At 51.4% G+C, this 16,225-nt stretch overlaps 1 protein-coding gene across 14 annotated transcripts in view; it reads right to left on the bottom strand.

The window, feature by feature from the left end:
- LOC143371722 (protein turtle) overlaps positions 1-16,225 on the bottom strand; it is an 87,255-nt gene that overhangs the window by 51,548 nt on the left and 19,482 nt on the right. The gene's annotated exons all lie outside the window — the stretch shown is intronic.

The following is a 16,225-nucleotide window of genomic DNA, read 5'->3' as shown; positions in this document are numbered from 1 at the left end:
GCAACGTTAACCGATTTTGATGAAATTTTAGGCACGTATACAACTTACTGCAATCTACAAACAGGATTTTTTTAATTTTCATTACAAGCTCACAAAAAAAAGTTTAAAAATCGACCTTTACTATTCTTTTCGCTATTCCAACCAAATACATTTTTTTTCAAATCAACGAAACGCGTCAGTTAGCAAACTAATCCTTGTGGCTTCTCAAAAAAACTCAAGTTGTTTGGACCAATTCTAAAAAAGTTATGCGATTTTAAAAAGTGTCCGAATATTAATGCGAGCCACTGTACCTGCTGTGTCTTGTTTGTTTGGAATAAAGACGTTTAATAATAATAATAATAATAATAATCATCCGAACAGAATGTCGACCGTGGGAAAAGCGAAGATGCATAGACTAATATGATATTAAAAACCTTCTCGAAGCTTGGAAGCTTGGAAGGTTCGAACGGTGCGACAGCGAAGGACACCGCTATGCGATACACATCCATCGTCAAGCTGTTCCCAGATTCTGCGAGTGAAAGCTCTCATTCTGGCGCGCATCGTTCGATTCGCTTACATTCGTAAAAGAGAGGAGCCTGGAGCATTCGTTTACGATTATCGGTATTTAACGCCGATATTATTCCGGATAGAGTCGCGGTTTACTGTCTCCGGGCGAACTGGCCCGGAACGGCAGTCTTCTGCCGGTGGGTAGGTACTTCCGCGGCGAGTCCAGCTGAGTAAACCGGCAATGAAGCATGCCATAACCGGGTCTCAGGATGTTGCGCGGAGGAGCGGGCTAACTGGAAAGCCGTCAGCACCTTGGACGAAGGGGATGGCGGAGCGTGACGGGCGCGGCACGGTGCTAATAGAAGACGCACGGGGGTGGTTGGGCGGAGGGTGTCAGAGTAGGGTGGTTCCCGGTTGAACAATGGCACATGTCGCCCGCGCAATTCCACCCCACCGAACGACCCACGACACCACCTGTCATAACTCGTCTTCGTGTTCCACGGTTATTAGCGCTGAGCCGGTGGGATTGACCAATATCTCCTACCCCTGTAATCCCCTGCAATCCCCTGCTCCTTTCATCCCCCTAGCCCGATCGTCATCGGCGACGCACGCACCCGGACGAATCGAGCGCGAGGAACGGTCAAATGATACCTCCTGAATTTATCGGCCACGTCACTTTTTATCGCGTGCTGCAATTTCATCGATGCCCCTCACGGCGTTGTATCGTTTCACCACGGTTTTCCTTCGATAGATGCCTCGCAGCCTATCGACAGGAATTTACTTATTCATGTACAGATGGAATTACTCGTATCGCTCGCACGTGCTGCGGATCAAACGGCTTCCCACTTCTATCGACCACCGCGCCGCGCGCTCTGATACGCGTATTACGCGACACCCTCGAACGAAACGAAACAGCCGGCTAATTGGTCCGTGCTCGATGGCTCCCACGCGACACTACTCGCTATCTACGAACACTGACCTAATCAGAATACAGAGGAACCAGTGACGGTTCTTTCAACGCGTTACTTAAAACCGTAGGAGCTGCGCAGAGCGGCTGTAGTAGCGATAGAAGCGATCGAGCGAGCAGGATTTATGGCTTCATGACTTCTCCAATCAATTACGGTGGGAAGCAAGTTTATTACTCGTACGGTGCAGCCAAATTGCCGAAAGTTCCTGGTCAATTTCACCCCCGTGATTCGCCTGTTCCCAACGTTTCCAGGCTGGTCTACGAACTTTATCCCGTACACGTTCGATATACGAGAGAATTAATTACTTCGTCGGTTAGCTGCGAGCTGTATGCAAATCTCGAGCTGTAACGTCGAGTCGGTGGCAACTACGAGTCACCTGCACGCCAAACGGCCGTTCGAATACACTTTTCTATCGTTCCACCCGCATTATTACAGGCGCGCGGCGTAGACCGGTAGCGCTCAGTAGTTTGGTCCGCCACTGGCCAGGCAACCGTGCAAAGCGCGGCCAAATATTCTCGGCATCGCGACCCACTCGAAAAAGGTCGAATCGACATGCGTTCACGGGCAATTTCGCCGTGAATACGCGCGGCTGCTCGATTCGATTCCAGCCGCGGCTAAAGCTGATTCGATCAATTGTGAAAATTCGGCTGTGCTTTTTGTAGTCTCGTATCACGAAGCGAGTGCCGATTGCTATTCAAAATTGAAATTGCGGGCCGTCGATGTATAAAGTGGCTCCGTAATATCGATCCAATTACGTTGCACGCTGGTTCGCCGTTCGTTCGCTCCGCACATAAAATTTCGACCAGATCGAAATCCCCACCCACAATTGAAACAATCTTGCGCACCCGGTCCCTTTTAATTCGTTCGTTCGATCCCTGAAAAATGATGCTGAAAAATTCGGTATGTATGCAGAAGAAACAGAAAAATTGTTAACGCAGAATATACGCAAGATTTTAAGGCATGGAAAATATATCATTCTTCGGCACTTACTGTCAATTGATGAGATATCAGAAGAAGCGCAGGAAACGAAAAATAAAGAATACAATTATTACCGTTACCATAACAGTCGAAAAATTATTCTCGAATTATTAAAGAATATACTCTTGATATCTTCGGACCCTTACATCTCATCGTTTCGAAGAGTAAGAAGGGGAAAAGACGTAATTAAGATATATCCGGAAGAGATGATTCACTTATTAGATGTGTGACGCAAATATCTTGTATAACCGGAGTCATGAGACAGCACAGAATATTCTAATGGGCAGGTAAGGTAGATTTTACTTCAATTATCATTTTCTGGGAAAGTAACACAAAGTAGCACCTAATTCTTTTTGTTTCTAAAAGAGAAGGGTTCATTCTTTTAAACAATATCAATTACATCCATTGCAAATGGTTGCAAATTTTTTAAAATTTTATAAAATGTTTGTTAACATTTCACCCGAATGTATGGCCTTAATAGAATATATAGCTGTGTAATTAACTTTGTAACTAAATTAAATTGCACCTTTCAAAGAAAAATTTTTCAGAATCGCGAATCAAAACTATGGGAAACGTAAAAGTTTTTGATAAGCTCTTAACTTTGGCGATTCTGGCAAAATTTGAGCACCGACCACATGAAAACAATAGTAAATATTAAAAAACGGGGTTTACCACAATATAATACCTACAGTAACTAATTAATACGTTAATCAAATGTGAATTGTAATAGGCCAGTAGCCTCATTGTTTCGAAAACATGGGTGTAAATACACGAGCCTAGCACGAGCCTCCGAGGGTTAACATCACTTATATTAATACAACTTAAAGCCCGCAAATTTGCGGTTAAATGGAGCCGAAATTCATTAAAATATCTACCCCAGAACCAAAGTTATAGATTTTTGATCGCCGTCGGTCCGTTTTGTCCCACTGTGCGTCGAGGTCGGCAACGAAACCAGCTGGGCGGAAAATAAAGGCAACGCCGCGAGACTTCATCAGCCACACAAAGGAGCCGTTTCGTCGGGAATTCAGATGCACTTTTCCCGTGACACGGTAAAGACGATGTGCCCTAAGGTTCCTTGGCGTCCTTCAGGAAATGTGTCAAGTACTCGGAGAAAATAACATGGTTTGCAGACGAGCCTCACATTTTCAGAAATCTCGCGTCGCCACCCTTCCGCTCTAAGTCGGCCGTTTGCAGGTTATTTTAAGAATTTAAGAAAGCAGCTGTTCCTTCGAGAAGGGCAAGGAACGCAACGAGTGGCGAAGAACACATTTAGAAAATGGTTCCCTACGGGGACCACTCGAACAGCGCGACGAGTAGGTACCTAGCCTCGCTATATTCCTTCTATCCACGCTATTGCTTGACTAGATGCACACTGTTCCCCAGCTACTCCACTCCGTGGAGCCTGCAGCGCGTATTGTCAACGCGGATCTCGTGGCAAATGCATGTCCGCGTCAGCGCGACCCCTTTCAGCGCGTGCAGGAGCACCGCGGGTCTGTGCGTCACGAAATCCGTTCGCACGTCCTTGCAGCACGATGATGAGGACGTTAATTATTACCGTCAAGGTCCTCGCCTAACTGTAGAGCGGCCTGTTGGCGATAGAATTCCGGGGCGAAAAGGGAACGGACCCGAGGCCACTCCGATGACGTTTCGCCGACATCGAAAGAAACAACCCCCCCTGAAAAGGATCGTCAGGCAATGTTTACCCTCTAGCCACGAGCTCTTCTCCACCCTTTGTGCTGGCGGAATCTTTCTTTCCACCAATTGCGAGCTTTCAGAGGGAAATAGGGGTCGCGAGTGCTTGTCGCAGGCCGCGGATTAATTGCCAGCATTCGTGCCCGGTGCTGTGCGAGGAATCAAACAGGGGCACGTTCAGAAAACCGCGAGCGAATAAATACTGCGGGTGCTCGCGAGATTGTTTACAATTTCACGGAGCTTGGCAGGCATCGTAGGACGCTTAACGTTGCTCGATACGAAGCCCCACCGCTAGATTACCAGAGATGAATATTTTGATATTCCATGCAGTATGCGCACGGTATCGATTCGCACGCGTTCCCGCTAGATTTCGTTGAGTCCAACTGCTATTCCAAGCGAACTCCGTTTTAAATCGATAACGATATCATTGGCGCCGGCCATCGCTGGCCGTGCAGAGAATTCATATTCACCCCGTACAAAACGGCTATGAAAATCTCCGCGAGGACGTTGCCTTCTGTCTCCTCTCGAGGAACGAACACCGGCGAGCCACTCAATTATGCAATGTCAATTAAATCTGCCGCCCCGACGAATTGATCCAATTACGCGGCGGCCAAAGCCGATGGAGTCCTCTCGCAGGAATGCATTAGAACGGGCCAGTCCTCTGTTCCAAGCTTTCTTTCTATCCCACGGATTTTATCGCGCGTAGCCTCGGTCAAGTATCATCCCGGGACTCGAAGGAAGCGTAAGGATCCACGGGGACCAGCCGTATTCCGGGCGATTACGGGGTAAAGCGAGTTTCCGTGGAGCAACGTTTCCAGGAGGGCCGGTGGAAAGGATTTCACGACCTCAGCCGCAATATGTCGGTCGTTCATTAACCGTTTTCAGTCCGAGTACATTCGCACGCCCTCGTTCGCCCTCGTATCTGGTGCTGGCAATCCAACTTCCGCATAGTCCACCGGAGAATCATTATTGGCCGTCCCATTGACGCGGTTACGAGTTGTCGGGAGTTTCCGAGTGCAAGATCTCCACGGTCGTAAGGGGGCGAAGGGCTCGATGAACGAGTAAGTCGTGTGGGGGTTACTGCTGTCGGCGGGCAAGCCTAGCGGGGGACTCGGCGGTGATTACATCCGAGATAAGACGCGGAGGGAAAGGGTGAACAAAGGTGGATAGATGGAGGAGCGACGATAGCAACTCGCCAGGGGAAACTAGGGAAAGGGTGAAAAGGTGGGCGGACGCGCCGAAGAAGAGGCAACGGAGAGAAATGAACGCGGAGGATTCGGTGATAGACAGTGGGTGATACGGTGGAAATGGGTTTTAAAGTGGGGGCTGTTTAAGGTGCACCGTCTCGAGGGAAATCTCAGAACATCGGCTCTCTAACGTTCAACAGAGACCCTCGGAGTTCCTATGCGCCAGCGCTGCGGAGCAATTCAAGGTACCAACGATTCTGTAACTACCGATTACGACGGGTAGCTAACTAGTTGCAGGTGTGAATATTAATATTCGAGTTAGTTGCTGATCTTAGCACTCGGGAGACACCACTTTCGCAGGAATTAAGCGCACAAAGGGTAGCAAACACTTTGGCAGGTATATAGTTCATCCACTGTGCAGTGCCAAACGCTGCAGAATATTTAACGGCGAGAGAGTAGAACGTTCTGAACGAAAGAGAGGGCAAGGTCCTACCTGGTAGCGGAGAGGCAGAATCCACTTTGTGCACCCGAACGTCCGAGCAACCTCCAAGGAGACTTTATGTATCGGAACTAAACGCGAGCACGGGCTGGGTACCGCCGAGCGCCGATCCCCTCCCTCTGTCTTCCCTTTCCGCGGTCGAGCGCTACAACGTTGGCGTATTTGGATACGACAAACTACCCTCTTTCTTAACAATCCTCTCGCTCTTTGTATTCCACGGACCGCCGAACTTGCATCCTGGCTTTCAACGGGCAAATGAGATCTCCTCTTTTTCTCGACCCGAGCCCCCGTCTCTACCGCGGGACTATCGTTGCGTTTGCTTCTTACAGCACGAACAGTCAGAGGTAAAGGAGAAAGTTGGAGGGCGGGAGGATCGGCAAGCCCGGTGGTTTCAAAGAACAGAGATCAAGCTCCGGTAATCTACTCCATTTGTTTACCGTCTTGGCTGCTATCTACCCCCCCGAGACAATTACTTCTCCACGTTTCCTACGAGTAATTGTGGTACCTTCAAAGAGAACGGAACTTACGGCGAGTTCTTGTCGGCGAACTCCGAACGGATGTTGATAAATTTGTACCTCGATCATTCCGCGATGTGCGGGACCGATTCAACGAGGGTGTGATTTGTCGAGAGCCACTTGATTCACGCCGATGGTCCGACCTTACCGAATCAACAAGACAGAGGATTCTATGCAAATTCCGCTCCGCCCGGCTGAAAGTGACGTAGACAGCGCCGATAACTCTCGGCAAGTCAAATCGACGACAGCCTTAGTCTAACGCCGAAGTGCTTAACTCGATTGCCGTTAACGGGCGAGTTTATACAAGCGACATTGTCTTATTGCTACCAAAATTTGCGTCGGGTTCACCGCCGAGTCTACGTCGCAATATTATCGTCTGTCGAAAACTCCGTCGTGGATCTCTTCGAGAATACTTCGACACCACTGTTGGTTACTTGACCCGCATTCACGCCCTTCTCCGTACACTAAATCACCCCCCTCGCTTGCAATTATCCGCGGAATCGGCGCAATCGAGGCAATCGCCTTAACGAAAGCGTCGGCCCTGCCTACATCCGACGAGCGCGGAGATAGCGACGCGTCATAATTACCGCAATGCCGATAAGTATCTGCGGCATACGTAGATGCAGGGGCTCCCTCGTTATCGTATGGCATTTAGAGCGGAGTACGCCTTTCTGCACGGCAGAAGGCAATTTCAGTCGCGCACGTGTCGACCGCGATGGGGCAAAGGAGAGGAAAGTGGCTGGTTTCGCGGACCTTCGGAATTACGCGCGACAGGCCAGGGCAAAAGTGGCACTGCGCACGCGATCGCGCCGAGTTTTCGTTCGTGGAACGCCACCCTGTCGCGGAAAAAGATCGCTCCGTGGCCCGTTGGATTACGGGCGATAGCGGCACGGAACGCGGGGATCCTTCGAGCGACGGAGACTCGAGGAAAAAGCGAGCAGACCTCGCGCTCGCGTGATGCCCCGGCTAGCTGCGCGACAGGGAAAAGGTGCACGAGCCCGGTTAGATACGACGGTGAGGCATTTTTCTGGCTGCAGGAGCGAAAGCATGCGAGCTATACACCAGCAGAAGACAGAAGAACGCCGGTGCGAGCGTTAGTTTTCATAAGACAGGTTTAATTAAAGTTCACCGTTCAGCTCCCCGGCGAGACCAGTTGTCCCACGCGCGATACATTTATGGAAAGGTTCCGGCGATATTTGCGGTGCGCCATTCCAGTGTAAAGCCCGGAGCATTCGGCGTGCCGGGGGCGATTCGTAGCGCTGCGTAACAACCGCCGGAGCCGCAAAACGCGTCGCCTGCGCCGTCACCTCGCCGACCGCAAAACTGCCAGCGGAATACCGAAACGCGACTGCGAGTACGCGCACCAGGCATAACCGTGAAACGATACGGGGGAAACACCGACCGTCCCGAAATAACTGAAACTTTTGCGGCCGTCCCGGCGAATACCAAGGATTCTGATGCGTCGATCCCGGAGCTACGATTCGAAAGCCGGCGCGCGATCCTCCGCGATTCCTTGCGCCAGAATTCCTCGCGAGGATCCCCGGAGCCGCGCCCTCTTCCCGTCTCCGGCTCCCTGCGCGCGGCTGTTGGTTAAAATATTAAACTTTCGCTGGCATTGTTCAGCGAGATAAGGTATCCTTCGCTCCCTGCCTCGCGAGTATACCGTGGCGGAAGAAGCTGCTCCTGCCGCGGTGATATCCCTTCGGGCTTTACGCTTTTAGCTCCGAGAGTCTGGCTTATGTTCGGCCCACGGTGTAATAACGTTAAAGCTCCCTGTATTCCCCGGCTAAGAGACTCCCTCGGCCTCTCCTCCGGTTATGAAAGATCGTAAAGCTTGCAGACGGCGAAACGCGGGGAAACAGCGAGGAATCATCAGGTACCCGGCCCACCCTAGGCTTCTTTCCTACCCCGGAGGTAAACGCAGCGGCTCGCGGGGAAAGAAAATTTTCAATTACCCGCCGACGGATGTTGCCGAAGGTAGGGAGTCGCGGCGAGCCAGGGGAATGTGGAACAGATCTAAAGTTGTCTCATCAACTTTTCACCGACGTTGCACCGTTCCTGGAAGCACCTTCACTTATTCAACCATGCACAGACCGAGCGACTTTGCCGGGCAGACAATCGATCGTTCGATCCACGGCAGAGCTTGTTTCGCGTGATCGACCTGACTCCGTAGGACGAAACTGGGATCGACGCGCCTTTATCGGTGGAGACGCTCGTTTCCACGGGGCTGGCTCGTAAATGGCGAGGAGCCATGCGAGTTCCAGTCGAAAGTGGACCGTAAAGGGGCGTTAGGTCGCGAGGAAGCGACGAATCCCCGTGTTTCTCGTGTTCTCCAATAGCTCCGCGATTTTGTACGTGGAGATTCGATGGATGAATCAGCTCCCTGGGTAGCTCGCAACCTTCGCGATAGAAGAACGTACCGGTGGATTTACGAACTGCTCGGATATACGATGCGTGCACGTCCGCGCTCGGGAGCGGTGCTCGATAATGCCTATTGGAACGCAGTAGGCGTTGGTAGCCGGCATAATCCAAAGGGTTAATTATCCGGTGCTATTAATGCCCGCTAACAATGCGGCTAAATTGCGGGGCCGAATAAAGTACAGGCGCGCGGTGCTCGTAATTTCGCGCTTAATTAACGCTCCTCTCCGTCACGTATCTCCTCGAGCCGACCTCCTTCCTGTCGATCCATCCTCCCGGAGGCGCGAGAACGCCTCGCGAATCAAGCGTTTCGAGGTTAACGCGGCAACGGGAACGCGCTAAACGAGCCGCAATTTGCGCGCTCTCAGAGGAGAGAGCATCGAGAGGGCGAGGCGGAAAAGCCGCGAGCCGGGGGGCTGAAGAGATTTTCAGAGGCAGTCTCGACCCGGTCGGGCCGCGCTTTTCTTTTCGGTGTACGAGCCCGCTAAGGAGGGCAAGAGGACCGCGAAAAGAAACGAGGCACCAGTCCCGTTCCGATAGGAAGAGAACGAGAGAGAGAGAACGGGACAGAAAGCGGTTGGGAAAGGGGAGAAAAACCGGGCCAAAAGAAGACGGCGTAAGGGGTGGGTTTCTATTGAGTCGGTCAGCAGCCCGCAGCTGCAATTGAATCGAACGTGCCGTAGGGAAGTGCACTTAGCCGTCTCGCTTGTCTCGTCTCGCTTTCGCCCGTGCCACCGACAGGCACCGACCGCCCACGACAGCCTCCGACCACGGGGAACGACTTCTTGGAGGCGGCGAGCAATAACCGTTGCCGAACCGACCAGCGCCGAAAGGGAAATTGCCGCCGAGAGAATTTTCGCCACCAACCCCCGCGCTTCAACGCGAGGGAAACCAATACCGAAGCTTCCACTAGGTCAGCGGATCAGTCGGGCCCTGATGCATTCGTGCGTCCGAACAGATTGCACGCGGAACGTTAGAATTCCAACTTCCCCTTGGAGTTTCACCACGATTCGCAGCAAGTGATGATTATGTGCGATAGAAACTGCCAACTCGGTGGAGACTTACAAGGAGAGTATTTTAGGGGTCCGCCTAAGATCATTTTGATTTTTGGATATGTTACAGAGGACCGAAAAATAAGAAATACGTGTTTTTTTTATTTTTCCCAGTTTTTATATTTGGGGGGTGAAAACTGCGTTCAAAGTTAGGGGTGAGAAATCATTTTTGTGGACATTTTTCACCCTCCAAATATGAAAACGGGGAAAAGTATAAAAACACGCATTTCTTGTTTTTCGGTCCTCTATAACATATCCAACAATCAAAATGATCGGAGGCGGACACCTAAAATACTCTCCTTGTTAGTGTTAGCCCCCTAACCGCTGCATGCTAACGGCCGCTCAGACTCGTCGACTTTTATGATCCCCAAAGGGTTGCCCTGGCTCTGAATCGTAACTGAGTTAGAGGAGATAAGTAATCCTCGCGGATCTCGTGTATTTCGGTCATGTCACGAAACATGCTTTACGCGGGTCTTCGCCGTGGACACACACGAGTCGGATCCGATTACCCTAACCGGGTTTCAGCGTTGCACGGCTAAGAGGATTACCGTTTTCTTACGTGAAGCGGCCCCTGTCGGCGATCCATTAAACTAGACTCGAGGAGAAATAAGTTGACAGAAAGTGCGGAAGCTACCCGCGAGTGCATCGAACGATCGTCGCCAACCCCCTGGGGCTTTCGGGAGCGCTGACGTATCGAAATCTGGCGCGCGCGATAACGCGCCGCGGCGCTGGGCGTGCACCTGAGAATGCACACACACACGTGGCCCATAATAAGCGCAAACCACCGAAACCAGGGTGGTCGTGCTTAAGCGGTGTCTACGAGCTGCCTAAAGCACGTGGCGCAAACTAAGCGGGCACGAAGTTTCGAGCGAGTCCGCTTGCATAATACTGCAGCTAGACGGAGGCAGCAGCCGCGAAAGCGAAAGATGGGCGGAGAGAGAGAAGCAACGGCGAGAAAATCTGCTTCCCCGTTGTCGAGCTAAAGGGAGGACGCGATACGAGTGGGAGGGGGATGTGAAGTGGCGAACAAGAGTCGACGACAGAGGTGTGTCTAAGTTACGTCGGATACGCGGGCACGTTTAAATTCCGCTTAAAGGGTCATTAAGGCCGAATTAGGCGAGCTACGCCTAGCACCTAGGCTGTCGCGATCACCCTGCAATCCTGCCGAGGCGAAACGAGCGCCGTAACTTTTGAATAATACTCAGCCAGCCGGGATCTCGTCGCTCAAGTGGGCTCGACTGCACCCTTGCCGAATCACTGGACGGCTAAAATGGCCTCCGGGATATACCTGTACCGTGATCCTCGCCGGTGTCTAAAACCCGGCTAATGGAGAATGGAAAGCGATTACCGTTCTCGCATCCGAAGCAACGATTTGTCGCGAGCACAGGCCAAGGAACATGCAATACCCGTGAAATCCTTCCGAGCGAACGGCTCTCGCCCGGTTCGCGGGACGAGAAAGCTCCGGGCTCGCGTTTCCACGCGGGCACGAAGAGCGATCGCATCGTTAGCCGTGACAAAATAAAACTCAGCACAGACGACAGGACAATATACGGGGGCACGGGAAAAATCAGCGCGGGCTATTCGTCAGGGTATTAAAAGGTCCACGGGAGCGGACAAAGGAAAAATTGGCTGGACGATGCTGTCGTGAACGGTGATGAACAACCGCTGCTGGCATTCGGATGTGCCCGTGTACTCGTGTCTACTGCATTACTCCGTCACCGACGCTCGATCCGCATCCAGGCGTAAATCAATCGCCGCGATCAACCCGGGTGCCTTGCTACCCTTTGATCGCTGGATTAAAACGTTTGTTGGATAGCTGGGGAGGGTGGGGCGATCGCGAATTGACCAAGACGAGAGCTATCTCGCCGTTCGAAACCGACAAACTCTCGAGACGTCCCTTTAATTTTCCAAGGGGCAAACGAGCCCGATAGCCAGCCGAGGCACGGCTGGAAAAGTTCGTTAGAGACGAGGACTCTGTCACGAAAGCAGAGTTGCGGACTAGCCCGGGGTTTAATTACGTTTCGCGCAGAAACACGGTTAACTGGACGGCCCGGTTTAATTACACCGTTCGCGGCTGTACAGTGTAAACGCAATAGATGCAGGTCCGCGCGCAACGGCTACGAGGCGTAATTGAAGGGTTTTATGAAAATCGATTTTCCATAAAGCGGCACATTGTCACGCTACATTAGCCCGGATGAATCTGCGGGACGGAAGCGTTGCTGTGCCGCCGCGCCGGATTGCCCTTCGATACCGCGGATATCGCGATTCCCGCTTTCCCCCGGACGGTGGGTATTATTTTTCTGGGGCGTGGTGACCACCCGGGATCGCGTTTCCAGCAAGTTTCCCGGGCTCATTAGCGTTTACAACGCGCGTTACAAATACGCGCCGACGCGGGGGGAACGCGAGCGGTGAGCCGGGCGCGACCATGGGAAGCGCGGACACGACTTCAATTTCCCTCGTCCGATTCGTAATTACCAGCGGCGCCCCTTTAATTGAGACCCAATAGTGTAAATTAAAATATTGCCCGACGCGAGAGCGCGGCGCGTCATTACCACTCGCGCGCCTCTCCCCTTTCTCCTATAATTAAAACGGTAAATTAACGTATGACCCGCGTCGTTCGCGGAAAAGGAGGATATGTAACGTCATTAGCGTGCTCGCGGGCGTTGTTTGTCGCGCTCGTTTTCATCGGCCCGGTCACAGTAACGAATAATATGTAGCGTTATCGAATGGCTTGACGGTAGTGATGGGCGTGATACCAGTCTTTCTCACGAGTTTCAAGTAGTTCGATACCCAAAGTACTCGTTTCGAAGGTTCGACATTTGATACCAGTAGGAGCTAAAATGAGTATTGAGTACTTTAAGTATCGAGTAGAATCGATTCGCATAGGATACCTACAAAAGTCTCGGTTCTTTAAGGGGTCAGCCCACTGTGACGGTTTGAAAAAATTAAACTGCGTGAGAAATTTATTATTCTTTATCGTATCGATATAGAAGTGATACCGATGGATTTCTTATGTTTTTCCAATGAAAATCATACCAAATTTCATGTAAATCGGACTATTTTTAACGAACTTAGTGTGAAATTATATAAATCAATTTTTTAATTAACTTCCTTCATTATGCTCCGAATTACGTCGTTCTTGGTGTTAGTTTCATCGGCGAAACATAAGGAATCGATTGACGTCATTTTCGCAAAGATCTGATGAGAAATGCGGAACTAAAAGATTTCTCACTTCTTAATGGGTGTTCCAACCATTTCGATTTCGTCCAAACCCGAACGCAGTAGAGTTTAAAGGACCGAGACTTTTGTAGGTATCATTTGGGAAACGATTCTTTCCAAGTACTCATTCCTGTTTCGATACCTATGGATGCTTGTTTCGGGTTCGAATAGTATCGATACCAAGTCCAGCCAAAATGTTGATACCTACAAAGGATCGAACCTTTTGACTAAGTATCATTTAGGTATCGATACCTTCTGATACCTACGGTACTCACACGTGCTTGAGATGCCATGATACTTCACCCCTAGGTATCGATACTGCTTGAGCGGTATCACGCCAATCACTACTGAAGTTGACGGAAGCCCGACGATTATTAAAGTTCCCGATTCTTCCCTGGATGAAATCAATCCATTCGGGTCTGCCTATCGCTATTCCAGCTCGCATGACGCCGAATGGAGGCCGAAGTTGCACGTCAGCGGCTCCAGGGCCGAAGGAAGACCTTCAACTTTCGACCTACGAAACTCGCAAGAAACGGCATCGCGTGCCCGCGGAATCAGCACGATCTCGCGGCGGAATTTTCGATCGGCGCCTAGCGTTGGCGTCGGCACTCGAAGGACAGATGTTGTCTCAGGCCGGGCGTCCGGGATTAGGTCGAAAAAGTCGCATAGCCGTTGAATAAATTAACCGTTACGTGACGAGGCCGTCCGCGAGGGCGTCGTTTAATATTTAAGTAGCTGCGGATCGCAAGCCTCACCCCCGGAAGACACGGCCGCGCGCCGAACGTAAATTCAGACGTCCCCCGTTTGGATGGCAACGCTTTCTTCTCTCGTCAGGAGAGAGGAAATTGAAGAAAGTTAGCTGCCACCACTGGCGGGTTGGAAAGCGAGAACGGGTTAATATAGGTACCGTTGCAAGTGTCGTTAACCATGGAACGAGGGTATCTGTCAAACGCGAAACGGCCGATATTCGTACACTTGGATGATTTACCGATCAATTTCCTCTCGCAGTTGATAGCCGTTCCGCTCTATAAAAACCAGTCGATAAAAATGACGCTGCAACTGTGTCCGGGCAACGATTAAATTTCATTCTCCCCGGTCGTGGCCCGTACGTCATTAATGGCCGAGGTGTCGCGCGTCGCCTCTTCAGACCTCGCTTGTCAGTCCGTGCACAGAATAATATATATATATATAGTACAGCGCGGAATTGACTCGTAAACAACTCCGCGGAAAACTGATGTTTAATCCGCGTGTACCGGCGAACTGCAACCGTCGCTTCATTTTCGTATTCGCCGATTCGGCGGAGATTCGCGGTCAGCTTTATCGGGGCAGACGCGAAACGACCGCGAGATTCGAACAAGTTCAGCCGTGCCAGCAGTTTTTAGTCGGGCCGAGGCGCGGGGGCGTTTCGACGGGCTTCGTATCGGGTCAAGAGAGATTAAACGAGAATTTGGTCGGCAGAAACGCGCGCGAAACGGCCCGTTGTAAACGCTACACCGCCAACAACGATGCATTTTTCTCTTCAGCACCCATATCCCCGGCCCCGTTCCTGCCTCTGTAAACGTTTAGTTACGCTGCAATTGCGCCGCTGCTCGCGGAGGACACAGGGGCCCTTTGAAAAACGGGCGCGCGTTGTCGTTCCCGGAGAATGGGGCCGCGTTTTATGCGACCGAATGAAAAACTTGCATTACCCCGCGAGCGCTGTCCCATTAAGGCGCGGGGAATAGGTGGCGGGGAAAATGCTACACGTTCGATCGCTGGTTCCAATTAACCGTAACCGCGGGAATTTCTGGCGATGGGCGCCGCCAGACGATCGCCTCCTTCTCCCGGCCCGAAAATCAGACTGGCACCCTGCTGAATCGCAACTTCCCCCCGCGGCGATTTTCATCCGCTTGCAGCCCGATCCGCGAAACGCAATTTAATTTCCATCGATTTAATCGTCGCCTGGCGGCCGTCATTCACGAGCAGATGAATATGCACCGGCGTTGTGTTGGTTCGTGGGTGTGTCGGCTACGCTGTATGAATTTCCTTTGGATCTCGCACATCTTCTGTCAACGAACGCAGAGGAAAGTAGCAAGTAGCGAGTGAGAGATTCCGTTTGAAGGTATCGCGAAACTTCCCCCCAATTAGCCCGCGCTCTTCGAGCATGCTTCTACTTATTCTTAGGCGGGCAGAAATAACCCTAAAAGAATCTGCCGCGGCATCGACGAACGATTAGAAAACTAGAGCAAAAGTTCAATCTAAATTCGCGTTTCGCAAATTGCTCCGCAACTACTTGCAACTGCTGCGTACGGCGGTAAAGTTAAATGTGGCGTTGAGGAAGTCCGTTTTTCTAACGAGCCTGCGTGGTTGGTGACTAAATATATCCTCCACGCGATTACGGTCGATTGGACGCCGTTAGAGGCCCGCGGGCTTGATAATCGGCATAATCGAGAGACGGAGATGAAGAAGGAGGAAAGCCAGAGCTGCAGCGAACCGTTTCAGAGGCAAGTGCATAACCGATGGTGATGTTAAGCCGTGACGTAACGCGGTTCAGTAGTCTCGGACGGAGCGCCGTGGGCCAGGCGTAACGGCCTCGTAAATAACTCGCGGGGGGGGGGGGGAAACTCGCGCATAAATTATTGCAAATTGATAGTTGCGGAGTTGGTGAATTATATTGCCAGGGCCCAGCGGGCGAGCAGCAGCGAACGAACCGTGAACGTGCCCTTCGCGCGTTTCCTGGCTGGTATAGGTGTATAGGTGCCTCAAAGGGGCAACGAAATCAAGCGTGTGCCGCGAGCTACGCGGGGGATCGATTTCTTAAGCGATCGATCCTGTTCCGTCCCGAGCTACGAGTTTCTCATCGCCGGACGACCCCGAGTCCGCTGGCCGTCTTTCATCGGTAGACGGCTGTGGCGATGCTTCGCGCCAAACTTTTAATTAAATTACGTTCTTGCTTTCTTTTTAAAGCTCGCCTTCTTCCTGAACAATTACAACCCCCTAGTAGGGTTGTAGTGGAAGGAACGCGATGTTTTCAAGGGAGCAGTTCCCGAGCGGAGTTTATAAATGTACCTACTCTGCGGCATCCTGTACGCTCAGCAGAAAATTGCTCCAAGATCGATACACCAATTAACCAGGCAGCCACGTTAAAAGAAGCTCGCAGTTCGCGCAATTAACGAGGCATAACTCCAACTCGCGCGGCTCCTCGACTATCGGACACCACCCTCGCCTGGCT

This window comes from Andrena cerasifolii, chromosome 7, assembly GCF_050908995.1.
Source record: "Andrena cerasifolii isolate SP2316 chromosome 7, iyAndCera1_principal, whole genome shotgun sequence".
In the NCBI taxonomy this organism is placed as follows: Eukaryota; Metazoa; Arthropoda; class Insecta; order Hymenoptera; family Andrenidae; genus Andrena; species Andrena cerasifolii.
The sequence above is the reverse complement of the archived record's forward strand: the minus strand, read 5'-3'. Positions and strand labels throughout refer to the sequence as shown.